The 16992-nt window shown below is 52.1% G+C and overlaps 1 protein-coding gene across 7 annotated transcripts in view; it reads left to right on the top strand.

The window, feature by feature from the left end:
* The window catches only part of ERI3 (ERI1 exoribonuclease family member 3), a 122623-nt gene that overhangs the window by 80221 nt on the left and 25410 nt on the right, over positions 1-16992 (top strand). The window lies entirely within an intron of this gene.

Here is a 16992-nt window from a genome sequence, read left to right as displayed (position 1 = left end):
GCAGGAGTGCATGAGCCCAAGTGTGCATATGGCAGCAGCCAGTGGTCTGTCCTCAGCACCAGGACCAGGTCCTAGGTGCTGGCCAGGGCCTGGCACCTACTTAGCTGCAAGCAGGAGGGCAGGCTGTAGGCACATCCCAGGGCAGCCATGAGGCCTCCCCAGTGGTGTGTTTGCTGTGCCTAATTACCCGGCAGTTGTTTAACTATGCAAGCTGCATGCCTGCCTTTATTGCACTGTGATTGCCGAGCTGCCTATGGGGAGTGTCATAAAAAGATATAAAATGCCCATTATCTGTCTGACGCCCTCCTCCTGGACTGTGGGTGTTTGTGTTTTATTTTATTTTTATGGCTCGAGGGAAGCTCTGCAGGAAGGAGAGGGAGGGAAGGAGAAGGAGGGGTGGGGAGGCCCTACAGGAATTGAAGGAGCCCCCTTCATACTGTGGTCAGCCATGAGCTGAGGGGCTCGCCTGACCAAAGGGGAGACATGGAAATGGCGGATCTCGGGGGTCAGGACAGGGTGCTCAGAAAATAAGGCCCAGGTCTTCCCCTCCTTATCCACCTGCGAGTCCTGGAGCTCATTAGCCTCCGCCCTACACATAGGCTTGCTGCCTTGGGTACAGGGTAGTCTGCAGAGGGTTCTGAGAACGGGCTGTGGGAATGGTCTTTCATTGCCACTCAGTTCTTTACTGGCTTTAATGACTCAGGTGGCCTACTGGCCTCCTAGAGCTCTATGGCTTGCTTTGGGACAAATACTGTGGGCACCACCCCCTGCTCCTGAAGCCTTCCACCCTTACAGCTTCAGCTTCCGTCATCTTGTCAGCCAGAGATGTGTTCAGCCCACACCTGTCCAGGAATTCACAGAGCCTTAAGGAAACCTCTTTGACCAGGAGAGGGAAGGGAATGAGTATGATTGGAGCACCTGCCCTGTGCCATACAGAACCTGTGTAAGGCACTGAGGCAGAGATCAGAGATCAGACAGAGGCCCTACCCCTGACGAGCTCACACTTTGTAATCAGAGTGCCAGCTTCACAGTAAGTGTTGAATAAATGTTTGTCAAATGGGACCAAATTCAACATTCATTCATTCATTCCCATGCAGTAAATGGCTATTGAGCACCTATTGTGTCAGACACTCTATCAAAGCACTGGAGGTAAAATAGTTAACCAAATAGATAAAACATCCCAGCCCTCGCTGGTCATTCGAGAAGGATTAGACGATTTAAATCCTGGATATCTAACTCCCAAAACCATGCCCTTTCAACTATGACATGTTGTTTCCCATTCCTCAACCATCAAACCCCAAGCTATCCTGTACCAATCCTCTATCTCACCTCCCTACTTGAAAAATCTTGATGTCTACTGAATGCAGTATAAGCTCTTTAGCCTATCCTATCCCAGAGTACCTTTCCAACAGGACCATTGCCTGGATGGTCCACTTCCAGGCCTTATTTATATTTGTTCCATTTGCCTGAAATGCCCTTTGCTGTATTTCTTCCTACTAAACTACTTATCCTTCAAGACCTAACTCCTTTATGTCCTCTGGGAAGACTTTTCCAGTTTCCACTGGGAATGTCTTCCTTCTTCAGACACCTATGTTGAGTGCCTGTGGCATGCCTAGGGACCTTCCCTGGCTTTGTTCACTGTTGGTGAGGCTGCTAGAGGCTCCTTGAACTTCTGTTGTAGTGTACTTAAAAGGTTTTATTGAGATATAATTCACATACCACACGATCCGCCTATTTAAAGTGTACAATTCAGTGTTTCTTAGTATATTTTCAGGGTTGTACAAGCATCATCACCATCTAAGTTTAGAACATTTTTGTCCCCCCAAAAGAAACTCCATTAGCAGTCACTTCCCATTTCCCCCTAAACACCCTAGCCCTAAGCAACCATCTAATTTCTGTCTTTATAAATTTGCCTATTCTTGCAATTCTGGGAATTTTTTATATGTGGTCTTTTGTAACTAGCTTCTTTCACTTAGCATAATTTTCAAGATTCAGCCATGCTGTACCATGGATCATCACTTCACTTCTGTTTATTGTTGAATAATACTCCGTTACATGGATATACTACATGTATCCACTCGTCAGTTGATGGACATTTGGATTGTTTCCCCTTTTTTGGCTGTTATGAGTAATGCTGCTATGACCATACAAGTTCACTTCATTATTATTATGTTTTTAACACGTGACTGTCTTTCCTAGTAGATTGTGAGTTCCTGAGAGTAGGGGTCACTTCTGTATTGTTTAGTGCTGTATCCCCACCACTTAGTCCATGGTTAACATTCAATAAATGTCAGCGAATGAATACCTGCATGCTTTCCAATTTTCTTTCCCCCTCGGATGTAATAGCAACTTGTGGGGACCTGTTCTAATCCCATAACCCCCTCTGCCCTGGGTATAACTGCATGTATATATGTCCACCATCCATGCTGAAGCATAAGTTCATTTGTCCTGGGCCATGCCCTTTTCGTTCCACTGTTGGCCTCTCTGGTGTAAGTCCTTGCCCGACAACAGCTGATCGGAGAAATTTTCCTTAGTTGTTCCCACGAGGACAGATACAGCCTCTGTCTAGCTAACTGGACACTGAGGAAGAAACTGACTCTATCCTCCCCTCTCCTTCCCTCTTCTCCTGAGGAGCCTGGATTATTTTATAAAAGGAGGGGTGAACCTGTGGGAGAACCCTGGAAGGAGTGTTGGGCTGGGTGGCCTCAAGCCAAAAGGCTGTCACAGGCTGGCTTTTTGACAGCTCCAGATACCTGTGCGTTTGGGGGAGGAGAAGAAGCTGCCCCTGCCATTCCAGTTAGTAGCCTATATGAACCGGGTCTCTAGAAGAAAAGGAATTTCTAGAACCAGTAGCCTCTGAGAGATTAGTAAAACCAATATTTCTCTTTCCTTTGTACTTAGTCACCCTAATAGTTTGAGCCCATAATTAGAATTGGGCTTTATTAGGCTAATTAGGAGGTAGGAATGATGGCAGGAGGGCATGTGGAGATGCATCAGGGTGGTGGGCAGTAAATCTAGGGTTTTAATAGGTTTGTTCCATAAGCACGTCTGGAAGGCTGACTGGGTGGCTGGGCCCCCTCCCTCCCTTCCTTCTACTCCCATCGCTCTTGAAGTGGCCTTCACACTTTGCCGTCCTTGTCCTCGGTACTGGCAGCAGCGCTGGGATCTGGGGGACTCGGGAGGGAGGGAGGAGACCCCACCCGGAGCTTCATTGCCTATGCACGCGCCGTCCAGCCTGGCGGCATGATTACCTTGCTGAGAAATCCGTCCAGGCGCAGGGCTGCTGATAGCAATCATTGATTAAGAGGGTAATTGTCCTGAAAATTCAGATTGATCAGAAGGCAGAAATGATAACTTGTGTAACTGTGTTTAAAGCCACGTCCTGTCAATAGAAGAGACTGAGATGTATCGCGCCAAGAGGCGGGCAGAACGGATGGGTGTGTGCGGGCGGGCAGGCGCTGCCATCCTTCTCTCAGGGCTGAGCAGGATGTTTCTTGTCAGTAACCTGGGCTATTGGAGATTCAATCACTTTTATCTCCCCCTCTCTCTCAATCCAAATGCCTTTTCATATTAGGAAATTAGAATTGGCCCTGCTCATGCAAGATTTATTAGCTCTGCTGAGCAGTTGCACCGAAGAGTAAATGATTTTGCATTGCTAGAGCTTTTTACACATTAGGACCCAACTTCTTCCCTGTTCTGTGCCGCTGGATGCCTGGAGAAGTGGGCTCTAGAACAGGTGCTCAGGGAGTGAGCTTTTAAAGTCTGGTTGTGGGGGCAAGCATCACTCGGGTCTGGCTTCTTGACCTGCCAGAAACCCTGCTGTGTCTGGCTGACACTCTTCTGTATGATCCCCAGACAGGTCCCTACTGGAGTCTAGGCTGTCTCTCCAGGTCCCCGGAGGGGATGGGGTGTATCCCTCAGTTGGATGACCTAATGGAGACTCACCTTCGGGGAGGTGCTGAGACATGTAGTGGGTAAGGATCACCGATAGGAGCAGAGGATAGAGAGGCCACCATGACTTCTCCTCTCAGAGCCTGGGACTGTCCTCCTGTCAGGGCCAGGGATGCAAGGGCTGGAGCATCTGTCTGAGCCCCTGGGAAGCTGTCCAGGAAGTTGCCTGGGAGTTTACAGTGTGAAAGACAGTTAGAATAAGTTTAGGGTTATCTGGGGCCTGCTGGCTGCCTGTGTCTAGAGGGCTGCAGGGTTGACTGGCCGAGGCTGTCTGATCTGCCAGCGATGCAGGCTCTTAGGGAAGCAAGGCCCGGGAGCCATGCTTTTGGGACTCTCCTGAGGCCTTGGACTCGGAGGCAGTGTGGGCCTGTGGCCAGGTGGACCTAGCCTGCCCTGGAGGCCAGGACACCAGTGAGCTAGGCTGGCTGCAGGGAAGACCGTTCTCCTTCCTGAGACCATAACTTTCTCTCCTTCTTGCCCTCCTGCTTTAGCCCCCCACCTCTTTGGGTCACTTGGACCCATGGACCGACAGCAGCCGCTGTCATCCTTCTACCCTCCCTAGGCCAGGTGTCTGATCCTGGAGGCCTGGTAGGGCAGGTCAAAGTATGGAGAGGCCTGATATGGGGCTGAGGGAAGGTTCGTGGGACTTCTGGATCTTTTGTGAAAGGGATATGATCCCTTCAACCCACTTTGGTCTTTTACTTGGCCCTGGGAAGCCTCCTTTTCTCCAAACTTTCGAGTTGTTTCCCCAAGTAGAGACGTAACTAGGCTAACCTGAGAGTTGGGGCTGCAAGTGTGGCATCCCCAGGAATAAATGGTGGGAGTCGGCAACAGCTGTTTTGATCCAAAAGGAGGGCCGTGTTTTGTGGCGGGGTGGAAGGAGGCTTTCTGGAGGAAGGGATCTCAAGTGTCCGCAAGATATTCCCTAGATACGACCTGCCTCTAAACAGACCACCAAGCCCCCAGCTTTCTACTGAGGGTCTGCTTCAGGTCTTTCCTGTCCATCAGACTGTCCTTGGAGAAGCCTTGACTTTCCTGGAAGGCTCCTCCTACTAGGCTGGATTGGGCAAGGCAGGCACATGTGCCACCCACTGCTGCCCTGAAGGGAGCTGGGTGTACAGGGCCAACTCCACTTCCCAGTGTGGAGTGCTTTTGCCTCTGCCCCTGAGGTAGGCTTGCCAGCTGCCTAAGAACACTTTGCAGGCCAGAGGGAGGGTTGAGCCATGTTTGGCTTAGTGTTCTGCGAGGACTAGTTTGGGCAAAGTCAAGAAGGAACGGAAGTGCCACAGGCGGCGTGGACTGGGAATAGAGAACTCAGAAGACAGACTTCCAGTGGCGTGAGGGAGACACTCACTACAGGATGACATCATTGGGGTTGCCTTCCAGAGCCCAGAAGAGGGAGTGCCTGAATTCCCCTGGAAGAGCTCAGACAGGCATCCAGAAGGGGAGGCTGCTAAACTGAGTCTGTGAGAAGGATGCAAGTGTGCTGTGCAGACAAGTATGGGGGGGCGTCTGGGCAAAGAGAGCAAGAAGTGTCACAGATGAGTCGGGCCGGGCTGGGGCCTGCTGGGGCTTACGTTCTCCAGCGCCCTTCATCATCGTTCAGCGATGTGGGCCACCCCTCTGCTTTAGCAAGGCTGGCGGGTGCCTACTTCCGCTATCTACCTAGGATGCTGGGGCTACGGGCCTTGGATTGGACGAGCTGGAGCCTTAGGTTGGAAAGGTGTGCAGAACAGGGCCTTGGGAGTGGACCCCAAGCCCTCCCTCAGTTCTGTTCCTTCTCGCATTCTGCCTAAAGAGCAGGAAAGGGGGCAGAGGATCAGGCTAAGGAAACAGGAGCTTTAGGCCAGCTTGCTCCACCCTTACTAAACCCACCCCCAGCCCTGCCCTGTGCTTCGATCCAGCCCTGCTGCCAGGGCCAGGTTGGTTCCCTGCGCCTGGCGGGGAGCCTAGGAAGAGACCGGGAAGCCAGAAGACTCATTTTCACTGGAATTTGACCTAAAGCCGGATTGGAAGGGAAGAAAAGAATTTGAACAAAAGTGCAGGCAGGAAGGAGCTGTTAATGAGCCTTTCTTTCTCTTCAGGGACAGAGCGGAGCGCATAGCGGGGCGCAGCGCCTGCTCTCCTCAGTGGCTCTCTAAGGTAGCTGTAGTCTCTGGCCGCTGCCTGCTCTTGCTCTCTCTCCTTTTTTCCCTCTCCTCTTTCTCAGCTCTCTCTATTATGGGGACTTGCTCCAGCTCTTTCTCTCTCTTCTGTCTCTCCTTTTGTTCTCTCTTTGTCTATTTATCACACTGTGAAGGTTGAAAGAGATGTTATTAATCTGGGAGAATGAAGGCAGGATTAGTGGTATGAATCGGATTTTGAGAGGTGTAATGATAGAAAGACTCGCTCGGCTGGCGGCCTGCGTGAGCTTGATAAATGGGGAGCACTCCAGACTGACTCGCGCCTTCCTCCGCGCTGTGCGCCCTGCCCGCTGGGGCGTGCCGCGCTCTCAGATCTGCCAGCCGGCCCACCCCGCTCCTACCTGAACCGGAGCAAAAAGCCAAGGGTAAAGCAGACACAAATATCTCCCATCGTACTTGGAGACATCATTGCTTTCAGCACCCTTTTCAAGTGGAGGCCTGTTGAGTTCTCAAAGGGTTGTGGGCAGAGGGAGCAGAGACCCAGACTTCTGCCTGCTTCCAGGGCCTGGGAGAGTAGAGCTTCCCTCTTGCCCCTGACATGGAGGTCAGGGGTCAGGGAGTGATAAGACAGTCCCTACACCAGTCACGTTAGAGAACCAGACCATAAGTAATACGCAATTAAGCCAAGTGCTGTTGGGAGAACTGTCGGGTGAACTGTGGAGGTCAGGAAGGGACATGGAAGAGGGATAAGAAGTGAAATCAGGAAGGGCTTCCTGAAGGTGGTGTCCTGGCAGACAGGTAGTTATTTAGAGAGGGTAGAGGAAGGCAAGTGTTCCAGGTGGGGATGCGAAGATGTGAGGACAGAAATAAGCCTGACTCTTGTGGAAGGTTGAAGAGCCTCAGATCTGGTGAATTTCAGATCAAGAAGGGACCTAAGGAATCAAGTAATTAAGCCCCTCACTTTCTAATGAGGAAACAGGCCTGGGGACTAGAATTGCCATTTCCTGAAATGATTTTCTATTCAAGTCTTGTTGCTTCTTCTAAAGGTGCCCCTTCCATCATCCTAGAACAATACAGTGAGCCTTTCCCTCTTCTGTCCTCTGTTGCTTTGCTCACAGCCTCTCAACCTTAATCTTTGTAACCAGAAGATCCTATCCTGGTTTAGGTTCACTGCTGCTTGGTCTCCAGCCCTTTCCAAGGAGCCTTGGCTCAGGGTCCCTCTCACACTCTGTGTGGCAAGTGCTGTCCCAGCCAGCTGTCTGCTGCTTGTGCTGTGAGGGGACAACCAGGAAGCAGCCCACCTCATTCTGGGCTTCAGATGCCTCTGGACCTGACCACTTTCCTCCTTTATATTCCTCTGCAGTTCTCTCTAATCACTCCCTATCGCAGTGATTGGGCACTTGTTGGTGTCTGTCTGTTTCTCCTCAAAGGATGGTAGGTTCTTTGAGGGCAGGGTCTGGTCTGCATGTGGTTGAGCTGAGTTGCCAAGGTCTGGCAAGCCTTCTGTGAATGCTAGGCCTGCCGTATAACAGGCGCTCAGTAAATGTCTGCCATGAATGAGTCAGTGTGATTCCAAAGTCTGCACTCTTCCATCATGTCATACCACGGTGGAGTGAAAGTAGAGGTAACAAAGGGACGTCCGAGGGCCAGGATGTTGGGCTCTTTGGGCCTTAGCTCTGGAGGCGCTAGTGTTCAATCTTTCCATCTCTCAGCCTTCCTTTTTTCCCTCCAAACATCGACAAAGAGAAGGGCCTTGTCTGACCCTAAAGGCTTTTATTCCCTTCCTGGGTGATCTTATCCACTCTCGCAGTTTCATGCATCACCCCTATACTTTCTTAGAACTCTCTTGTCTCAGCTCAGACCACTGAACTGAGCACCTGGCCTACACGGCCCCCTTCCCTAGGCAGCCCACCTTGGATGTGACACTGAAGGCCATCTTGGTCCTTCTTGGTGATTTTCCTCCCCGCCTGGTTAGGGTTTCTGCTCTTGCAGGACCTCGGCCCCTCACTTCATGTGCGTTTACATGTTTCTTCTAGCTCGGAAGCCCCCTGAAGGCAATGGCCTAGTCTGCTTGATCTGTGTGTCTCTAGCACCTCGCACAGAGCGTGGCGCATGGTAGGTGCTCAGTAAGCGTGTTATATGAGCAAGCCAATGAAGAGGGAGAGAGGTCTGGGATGAAGGTTTTGAACACCCTTTTCCTTTTTCCAGGGAGAAAGAAGGTGACGGTGTATGTGTTATGTATAAGCACGCACATGCCTTCGTGTTTGAGCGGTGGGCAGCAGTGGTGGTGCCACATGGTCAGTAAAGGATTATATTTTAATTTGGGAAGCACTTTAGAAACTTAAAGTGCTTTGCCTAAGTGGTGACTGCTATTAGTGTCTCCTTTTTATTAGGAAAAAGGACATGATTTTTCTCTTTTATCTTCAGGCCTGTCCAACTTCTGAGAGTCAAACTTAGCAAAATGCCTGCCCCTTACTGAGGACTAGTTACATGCCAAGTTCAAAGCTTTGGACTTGAAACACAGAATTTTGCTTTGCAGACTGGTTCTGACACCCCTCAGGGGATTAGCCCAATAGCTCAGTATCAGGAAGGGGGTGGGAGAGGCAGGATCATTTGACATAGTTCAAGCCCCAGTCCCGAGCCCGTCCCCTCTCCATATAGGCCTGGGTAGGAGGACATAAGAACTTGGACCATTTGGGGGATAGGGGAATGACCCCAGTGATTATGAAAAACCCACTTGTCATGCAGTACGAAGGGCCAGACTTCAGAGAGAGAATCGGGGAGGATTGGCCCCAGGAAGAATTGGGTTTCTACAGTTCAGAGGGGATAGGACCAAGCGGCAGAGACATCACAACTGCTGGATCTGGTGATGTTAAGAGCTGCCACCACAAAGGGCTAGATCAGCGGGAGGGGCTGTGTAGGGCAGTAACAGGAGGAATTCTCATCCAGGAGGCCAGGAGGCAGGAACGTGCCTTGTACCTTTGAGGGCCTTGCTGGTTTGGAGGAAAGGTAACACCCCTTCCCATCGAGGAGATTTGGTGCTGCAATGGTAGAAGGTCTGGAAGGCCCAGCTGAGCCTCGTCATTGGGCCTCTCTGTGTGGCCTCTGCCCAGGCTCTTTCCTGAGCAGCCACAAGACAGGCAGCACCTCGGTCTCAGTCTGGCCTATCTCTGCCAGCCCTGGATGCTAAAAGCTCTGCCCATGGCTGAGGCACTGGCAGGTGGGAGCTTTGGCCCATCTTGCTAGTGCCCTGCAGTCCCCATCTCCTAATCGGGCCCTAATCTGGGGGAGCTAGGGCAGGGGTGGGGTGGGGGGAGTACATTGAGCCTTCTGCCTTAACTGGATTTCCATACCTCCTGTTGTTAATTATAGAGATGTAATAATGCGATTAGTGCACGATTAAAAAAAATCCCTGATATGATTACCATGGATTTAATATCACATGATATATCATTATATCGTTATGCAGTGACAGATGTAATTGAAATACACTTATTGGAGCCGGGGGTGGTGTTTCATTCAATCCCCAGCACCCTGGGGAGGAAAGGGCTGGCTAAAAAGAAGCAATGGGAGAGGAAATTGTAATGAAAACAAAGAAAACTCACAATGTAACTCTCACCCTGGGCAGTTGGCTCAGACTGACCTGCCCCCTTCACCTCTGTGACAGTGCTTGTGGAGCCCCAGACAGGCCAGCCTCTTCTCTAGGGGCTGAGGCAGCGTGGCTGAGGAGCTCCTTAGCTGGTTCTCACCCCACAAACCTCAGTGTCCCCAAGTCCCCTCTGACTCGGTAACGAAGCTTGGAAACATGAGGGAGATCACTCCACCTGAAAATAGACTCAGAACCTTCATGAGATCAAACTGAGCTGGCAGCTGTCCTCCAAATGCTGTGGAGCCTGAGCCTGTGGTGCGGCCCCTGCCTGTCTGTGGTGGTGGTCCAGTGCACGAAGGGCAGTGAGCAGGAAGGTCAAGTACACAGAGATAGTAATTAGCCCACTCGGGTTCTGCAGATGGACAGAGGCAGCAGCAGGTCTGGGGCAGCCTGGGAACTACCAGCTGGGAGTAGAGAGGATGGGTTTGGGTCAGCTGATGCAAGTGTCCATTCTTGTGCTGCTCTGGCTGTGCTGGCCAGGCCTTTGCTGGGCCTAAGCTGTGGGATGGGGGTGACCCATAAGGCCGTGGAGTTCGGAAAGGAGAAGGCGTCAGGAAGAGTCTCTCTTTCCTGACACAGGCCGCTGAGCCCCCAGTTCTAAGGATGGCTGTCAGGGGATTGCTGTTGTGCTGAACAAGAACAACTGTGGTTCCTGAAGGAGACTGGGGAGGACTGGCAGCAGTAGCTCTGAAAACCAGTGCTTCCTGCTTGGCAGAATTATACCCAGAGAGCTGTCTTTCTCTCCCTTCTCTCAGTGGAGACCATTTAGACAGACAGTAGTTACAGCCCCTGCCCTGAGAATCTCCCAGCGTCATGAGGGAGCAGATTTGAAAGCAAATCTAATGTTACAGGTACTGTTCAGAGTATGGGTGGGTTTAAAGAAGGGATGAGTCTGGAAAGTCTTGGTAAAAGAAGGTCCTTTTGAGTTGAGTGTTCAAAGAAGAATATGTGTTTAATTAGGACAAAAAGTGGGAGAAGGCAGAGGGCATTCTCGGTGGGTTGAATCAAGTCTTGGAGGTGTGAAACAACAATCCCAGGACTTAGTGGGCGGTCAGGAAGAAGGAAGCAAGATTGGCCCCCACTTTTCTGATAGACCAGGTAGGTGGTAATGGCTTTGCCCGGGATCGGGGAACCCGGAAGGGGCTCTTTGGAGAGATGTTGAAATGGGTCTTTAAAACATATTGAGAATGAAGTGTCTGAATGAAATCCAGGTGGAAATGCCAGGTAGGGAACAGACCATATGTTTGACACTCAAGTAGAGGAAGGAAATACTGATTTGGAGGTTGGAGAGGCCGAAGACCAGGAAGTTGAAGAAATCACGCAGGGAGAGTGGTAGAGTGCGGACAGAAACAGGAAGAGAGAGCTCGTGAGCACACGTGTAGGATGCCCAGGTGCAGAAGAAACCATACAGGACATTGACAGGAAAAAGTCAAAGACATAAGGAAACTCAAAGACTATTTAGAAAACCAAAGGAGATAGGTTTTAAAGATGAAGCAGGCTGCTCAGTGGTGATGGCAGCAAGAACCTGGAACTGTCCATAGATCGGGCAGCATGGTGAGGACTGTTGGCTTTAGCAGGAGCTAAGTGGCCTGGTAGGGCGGGCTGGAAACCAGTCGCAGGGGTTAAGGAGTGACGGGGGCGTACGTGCGGGTGAGTGGACACAACCTCGAGAAGTTTGGTTGCTAACAGAGCAGGCAGCAGCTGGGTGGGGATGGAGAATAAATAGTACTTAGACAACAATAAGCTAACACCTACCTGTCAGATCCAGGCGTTGTTTTAAGCACTTTCCATACAATAATTTAATCTTCACATCAACTCTTTGGGGTTCATATTGGTTCTCCAGTTTAGTATTGCTGCATAACTCATCACCCGAAAACTGAGTGACTTAAAACATCAACTATTTTTTGTATCTCTGATGGTTTCTGTAAATCAGGAGTTCAGGAAGGGCTCAGTTTTGTATCTCTGATGGTTTCTGTAAGTCAGGTTTGGCTCAGGTTCTCTCACGCATTTGTAGTCAGGGACGAGAGCTGGCACACTGTGTGGTTGAAGCAGCTGGAGGCCAGCTGGGCATCTCACACTCTTCACCTAGTCTCACGGCTTCTCTAGGTGGTCTCTCCACATGGGCTTATTTGGGCTTCCTCACAACATGGCTGCTCAGAGCAGTCTCACTACTTCAGGGCAGCTCAGGCCTCCAGAGCAAGTGTTCCAGCAAATGAGGAGGAAGCTGCCTTAGCATTTCTGAAATAGCCTTGAACTTACATTACTTCCATGTTACTCTGTTGGTTGAAATAGTAACAAAAAGCCTGCCCTGTTTCAAAGGGAGGGACATAGACGCCCCCCCTTGATGGCCGGTATGTCAGAGTCACATTGTAAGAAGAGCATGTGAGATGGGAAATAACGTTATAGCCATCACTGGAAAAAGGCAGTCTGCCACTGTTGGTGGGTTAGACTGAACCCGGAAAAGGGGCAGGGAACAACATTCTCAAAGGTAGTGTGCGTTTTGGGTGATGGCTCCAAGAATATTTGGAGGGGGCAGTGGGACGGGTGTTCCTGAGTGACCTCAGGTATATCTGGAGGAAAGAACTACTGTCCCATTTTGTGGTACTGGAAACAGGCTCACCGGAGTTGAACGACTCATCCAAAATCATAGTGCCAATAACTGGCAGAGCTGGGCACCACATCCCGCTTTGTCTGACTCCTGAGTCTGCAGACGCGCCCTTCTGTGAGACTGGGCTGCTGGCCATGCCATCCTCATGTTTACCTGTGGCCTCAGTACTTGGTTCACCAGCTATAGAAGTGTCGGCCAGTTAGATAACAGGTTAGGCCGCAGTTGTGTCTCTCACACGTTATCTCCCCCCTCCTCCAGGGTACCGCCTTTACAGCTTCCTCTGTTGGGTGATTATGGGAATGGAGGTTGGTTTGATCTGGTTCCTTGTCTTGCGAAATGGCCCATCAGCCTTAGGCTTACAGGGTGACAGTCACCCACAGGTCTGGTGAAAGGCCTGCTTCTCCCCACCTCATGGGGAGGCTGGATGTCAGATGTGCTGGTTTAGAAGCTCTGGGTTTTCTGGAAGTTGCAGGGCAGTTTGTGCTTCTGTCTGCAGTCTGCACTGGGTACTAGCCTCCGCCACTGCCCTGCCCACTCTGTCCACCCGACTCTCAAGGCCATGGTAGGTAGTGAATGGGTGGGCAGAGACATCGAGCAGCTGTCGATGCCTCTTCTTTCCTCTTTGAAGGATCTGCTGCTGCTGCCGATGAGGGCTACTTCATCTATTAAACCCAATACACTTGTCGCAGCTGCTAAGCCCCCGTAAGCCGCCGGGCGCCGTGTTTGTGATGGGACTGACAGTGCATGGAGGAGGCTGATTATACACGATTCCATTTCGCGGGCCCAGCAATGTAATTTCACAGGGCGATCAGCGTTTGCATGTAATAGCAGGCTGTGCTGAGGTGTCAGAATATTAAAGGCGCTAATGGCAAAGCTCCCTGTTACACAGGGGGCCACCCGCCGCGCCTACAGCAGGGCTGTGCGGAGGCCCGTCGCAGATGGCTGGCCACTAAGCTAATGGGGCAGCAGCCAAGGCGGGCAGAGGCGCGAGAGGGGAGAGCCAGCCGGGAGCAGCTCGGCACCTGCTTCCCCGCGCATGGAAATTACGGCAGCCCAGGGGAAGGGAAGTGTGCGTGCCTGCCTGGCACAGCGCCGGGATGGCGCAGTTTGGTAGACAGGCATCTCTCACCCCAACTCCACCTGCCCTGGATAGGACCCGAGCTCCTCAGTCATCCTTCCATCTGCCCCAGCCTCTGTCAGGAGCCCATCAGGTGGGCCCTGATGGCTGGGAGAAGTACAGCTGGAAAAGTGGCACCCAGAGAATTTAGAACCAGCGTGGGAAAGGGGCTCAGGCACAGGCTCTTGGCAAGAGCTCTTCTAACAGATTCCTGCCCTACGCTGATCAAGGTCAGAAAGCTTCTGGGTCCCTTACCCCCATACCCCACAGGCTGGCAGGAGAGAGGGAGAGGGGATAGGAAGCAGGCTGGAAAAGGGGGCAGAGGATAATGAGTGCCCCTCGATTGCACAGAGAGGCAGCAGCACCTCAAGATACGGCTCTTTCTTTCTGTCCATGTTGGCTGCCCCAGCCCTCGCCTGTACACTTGCCACGCTCATTCCTGCCACTCTTCCTTCGCGCTTGCTGTGTCTTCTGCCTGGTGCCCTCCAGTACCACTCCCTCCAGGAAGCATTGCTAGCTACTTCCAACACGACGTGGGCCTATTTGTTTCCGCTGCTCCTGTGAACAACCCACAGGGGACGGCCTCCTTGAATCCTGCTGCTCAGGTGGTTCCCTGGGTCCCAGCCTTGACTGCTCAGCCAGCATCCGAGACATAGTCCGCGTCACCTTGCCCTGAGCTGGACTCCTGGGAAGGCTCTGCTGGGAATCATGGATGGGTGTAATCTCTTAGGGAGGACATCTGGAGGGAGTGGAGGATGGCAGGAAGGGCATGCCTGTGTGGGCGTGTATATATCGGTGGGGGGGGGAGGAGAAGAGGGGCTTTAGAAGTGAGTGCTGGGGGTGGTGGGCATGTGGGTCCAGGTGCAGAGGGCAGCAGGTGTAAGGATCCAGACCACACATTGGTAGGAGCACAGATTGCTATGGACTCTGTGTTCTCTGGGTGGCTCTCTGTATCCACTGCTGTGCCCAGCATACCCACGGTGGCAGAAATTGAGGGGAGCTTGCGGTGCTGAGCCCTGGTGCTGTGCCAAGGGTGTTTCTGTAAGGCTGGTGGTCACATGTGAAGGTTCAGGTCTGCAGGGGTGTGTAGCAGTGCCGAGGGAGACACGCCAGGGTTCTTAGCAGAGGCAGCAGGGGGAGAGCCCAGGCTGAAGGAGAGCAGTTTTAATTAACAGTTTTTAATATCATTTTGGACTTTGGCTGGTATGTGAAGGCCCCGCTGGAAGCAGCATTTGTAAAAATTAAATCCCTCTTATTAGGAGCTTGGCAGACCCATGTGCACGTGCCATCCCCTCCACCTGCCCCCACCCATGCCCCCCTGAGGAAGTGCTGGATGAGGCCATGTCACGGCAGCAATTGGTTATCACGCCTTATCTGGGAATATGAAACTGTGCGGCATGACACCCGCGGCCGCGCTGGAGACGCCAATTCATCTCACCCTCGCTCTGACAAGCTAGACTGCCCTTCCTGAAAGGCACCCGTCAGGCGGGACGGGGCTGCCGCTCGCCTGGTGCCCTGCTTTCCCGCCATTGGTTCTGGCTTGCCCGGGCCAGCCTGGCCTTCCGGGGCTCTGCTGTCCTCCCCCGCACCACCACATGTCCCAATCTGGGGAAGATCTCGGGGCGTCATAATTATAACAATAATCTAATCACGGTGATGCGTTGGGCCAGCGTCTCGTGTTATCTGAAGTGGTCTTCCCGCTTAGCTGCGATAAGACTCAGGATGACGTGCAGATAACACTGTGCTGCCCTGTCCCCCGAGCCACGAGCAGAGCAGAGCAGAGGGGCCTCAGCAGCCCTGCGCCCGCCCGCCCGCCCGTCGCTTTAAGCCGGGAAGCGGCAGCACCTGCTAATGCAAGTGTTTAATATTTGATGGGCTGGGATAAAGCAGGATCACCTTCGAATTGAATTGAGTGTCAGCCGAGAATCTATTACTGAAATTCGGGTGTGATTTGACAGCAAAGTAGACGATGTTATTCTTCACTAGTTACTGCAATCTTCTCCCCGACATCACTTAAATATTTTTTTCTTTGCTTGAGTAAACACACATTATCCTTCTTTTTTCCCCTTCCTTCCCTTTTTCCTTTTTAGAGGGGAAAAAAACCCATCCAGCTCGCCTTCTCCAGGCTGATAGAGTAGATTGTTATTTCTTTATTTGTCCTATTAAATGGAATTTCTGATCGTTTAATCCGGCCTTTGTAAGTGATTTTAAAGTACTTGAAAGCCGGCCCGCCACTGCTCTCTGGCCCACTGCGCTCCAGCCGTGGCCCTGACCACGCTCAGCAGCTTCTCCAGCTGTGCACCACCCACTGGCTGCTTTCCCTCGCTGCCTGCGTTCCCCAGCTCTGCCCTGGCTCAAAGCCCGCGTGCTCTCCCCTGTCCTTGAGCCTTACACGCAGCCCCCAATTTGTGGGTACAGCTGTGACTCAGGGAAGGGTGGGAGGGTTGGCTGGGAAGTTGAGCTGTGGCTCATACTGCTGTGGTCAAGGAAAATGGCTTTGGAGGTGCTGAGGTTGGAGCACACTGGGTCCGAGCCTTTCAGTGCCCGAGGGGCCGAGGCTTAGTTCCTACAACTGGGAACGAGGGTACCAGCCCTCTGCTCGCCTCCTTGGCCCTGGCACAGACTCTGTATCTAGCGTCCTGCCTTTTGTTCCTAAACCTGTGCTGGATGCACTCCCCTGTGAAGGAGTGTGAAGTGAGATGGGGACCTCCTGGGCCCAGCGATGAGCGGGGTGGGGCACTGCAGTGGGTGCCAAAGCCACCATGGCTGCAGTTGCTTTAGTTTCGTCAGTGGACTCACCATCCGGTTTCTGAGGACTTCACCCAAGGTTCATTCCTACTGACCATAGTCCCACATGCTTCCTGCCATGAGGAGAAGAGGGGCAGCCTGGTGTTTGGGGACTTCACGGCAATGGGGTGGGTCGTGTTTGAAGGGTCAGCCAGCTACACAAGCCCACTGCTAGAAACCCAGGACTTTGCTAGCAGGCTAAGCAGGAATTAAATCCCTGTTGGGTCACTTAATAGTGTTCTGACGCTTGTATGTCCCTTCTTTCTGGGCCTCAGTTTCCTCATCTGTGACATCAGGTCTTCATGCCTGGAAGGGACTGTAAGAGAAGGTCCTGCCATGTGCCCCCACCCATGGAAGTTGGTGGTGGCCAGGTGGCCTGAGTAGGGGGTGGAAGGGGGGCAATGAAGTGCTGGGGGCCGTGCAGATCGATGCCCCCAGCACTTCCTTCCCCAACCCCAGGAAAACAATTAAGTATAGATCGATGGGTGGCTGCTTTGAATATGCATAAGTGAGCACTTGACCTTCAGCAGAGATCTGCTTCCCCTAACACACACACACACACACACACACACACACACACACAGTCACACACCCTTCATGTGCCCCCCTCACAGCTGCTTGCTTCAAGCAGGTGACCTTACTCGCCCTCAGTTGAGCTTCCTGGTAGCACTCAGCCTTCTCTAGCCTCACCTATCTCTGGGTTAAAGGCAGCTTGACCACCTGCAGGTGGCTGGCCCCCTCTTGCTTTGGTTTTCCT

The sequence above is a fragment of the Rhinolophus ferrumequinum genome, chromosome 9 (assembly GCF_004115265.2).
Source record: "Rhinolophus ferrumequinum isolate MPI-CBG mRhiFer1 chromosome 9, mRhiFer1_v1.p, whole genome shotgun sequence".
Taxonomy (NCBI): Eukaryota; Metazoa; Chordata; class Mammalia; order Chiroptera; family Rhinolophidae; genus Rhinolophus; species Rhinolophus ferrumequinum.
This window is presented reverse-complemented; position numbering and strand designations above follow the sequence as displayed.